This window comes from Euphorbia lathyris, chromosome 2 (genome assembly GCF_963576675.1).
Source record: "Euphorbia lathyris chromosome 2, ddEupLath1.1, whole genome shotgun sequence".
In the NCBI taxonomy this organism is placed as follows: domain Eukaryota; kingdom Viridiplantae; phylum Streptophyta; class Magnoliopsida; order Malpighiales; family Euphorbiaceae; genus Euphorbia; species Euphorbia lathyris.
In genome coordinates, this window is record NC_088911.1 from 129,418,582 (window position 1) to 129,420,481 (window position 1,900).

Here is a 1,900-nt window from a genome sequence, read left to right on the forward strand (position 1 = left end):
TTCTCCCAGAATTTAGGGTTGGGTTCTTCCTTTTCTTTCGGAGCTCTGGGCTATTCTTACTGGAATCAATCTTGCTAAAAGGCTTGGTGTTAAGAGGCTCTCTGTGGAGTCTGATAATTTGGAAGCAATCAAAATGATTTCTGAGAATCATTCTATGGGTCTTAACGGTCGCAACCTCATCAAAGCTATTATAAGGCTTTGCTCCTCCTTTGAGTTCGTAGAGTTCAGACACATTTTTAGAGAGCAGAATCGTGTTGCTGATCGCTTGGCGGCGGCGGGCCATGAAGGGACGTTAGGCGTTACTACCCTTCCTGTTTCCCCTAGTTTCATCTCTCATCTTCTCTTAGAAGATAGGATTGGGGTTAGCTTCCCTAGGCTAATTCCTGGGTAGTTTGTTGTTATTCGTTTTTCTTTTCCTTTTCTACCAAAAAAAAAAATAGAGAGGAGATTATGAGCTTGTCAGGAAGCAATCATTTGGTTAGTAATGTGGTTGATGCGTGGTCTCGAATATTGAATTCTGAAGAGAAGTGCAAGGGTCCAACTTCTGTGCATAGATTCTTCTTCTCTACTCTACCATTTGTATGTGTTTTTACATTTTGATATATTTTTTTGTTAAAAAGAAATTGGATTATATTAATATGAATGTTGTATTTTTGTATAGGTTTTACTGTGTACTGAAAAAGGAGTTCCTGGAAGTACCAAGTACAGCGACAGACACAATGTTTTTTTTGAGAGAATTAGTTATGAACTTCATGAGGCTAAAATAAACAGTTTAGAGAGTTATCACTTGGTAATTATATTAAAAGTAAATCGTGTTTTACTTTAATTGTTGTTTGTAATTATTATGATTGCTAATGGTTTTTTTTGTAGGTATTCTTTCCAGTTGTTTATGCTGCCCATTTCTATGTTTTCGTTATTAACCATTTTACTGGAAAGATAGACGTCATTGATAACAAGGCTCTTGATAAAGGCGTAACAGTCCATAGTAAATATAAGGGTTTTGCAAAGGCTTTGGTAATATTACTTATCTGTTTTTTTGTTTTGTTATTGTGTTCTACATATTTACTGTCATGTTCAGAAAATCTAAGTGTATGTTCTGAGTAGTTGATGATTTGTTTTAATATTGATAAGATGTTGTTCTATGTTTTTCAGGTGAAAGCATATTATCTTTATATAAAAAGAGAGAGCCCTAATTGCTTGAATGATATCAGTGCATATGGTTCAAAACATTTGAAGTTGAAGTGGAAAGAGTCAAGCAATAATGATGATTGTGGTGTTTTTACTTTTGAAACATATGGAATCCTATTTTGGACAAGAGGAGTCTGAATGGGATATTGGAGTTCGAAATAACAATGTGAGTTTTTTTTAATCTTATTTATTATAGGCTGTTGTTATTATTTTGATAATGTTAGTAATAATGAATGGGATATTGTAGGTTGATCAGTTGAAGAATTTCAGAATTGAATACTGTTGGAAGATTCTGTCAAATTCTGGAAACAAAGAAGTTGCTGTTGTAAATGAGAAGGCCTTAAAATGGAAGAATGAATAATTAAAATAATTGTATATTCTGCAATTGTTGTAATTATATATGTTAGAACGTAAGACATATTATTTTGGAACATGAAATATATTATTTGTAACATGCACGATTTTGTTAACAGTAATGAAGTGTTTGAAACACATATTTTGAATTGGATTGGATGAATTAGTGGTTTCTTTTCTTGGATGTGATATCTCAGTTTTGAAAAGGAAGGATATAATGAGAACCAAATGACATCAGTAAAATTGATTAGGGTGATAATTATGAAGATTGGAAATGGGTACAGGTGATGAATATTGTAATTTACAGAGAATGTTGAAATGGAAGTTAGATATTTAATGGTGGAATCAGGTCTATTGA

At 32.8% G+C, this 1,900-nt stretch overlaps 1 long non-coding RNA gene across 1 annotated transcript; it reads left to right on the top strand.

Moving 5' to 3' along the window:
• The first annotated feature begins 894 nt into the window (after positions 1-894).
• On the top strand, positions 895-1,538 carry LOC136218178 (uncharacterized). The gene is made up of 3 exons (XR_010683669.1): positions 895-1,014; positions 1,153-1,354; positions 1,436-1,538. It is a non-coding gene; the product is annotated as an uncharacterized lncRNA (long non-coding RNA).
• The last annotated feature ends 362 nt before the right edge of the window (positions 1,539-1,900 follow it).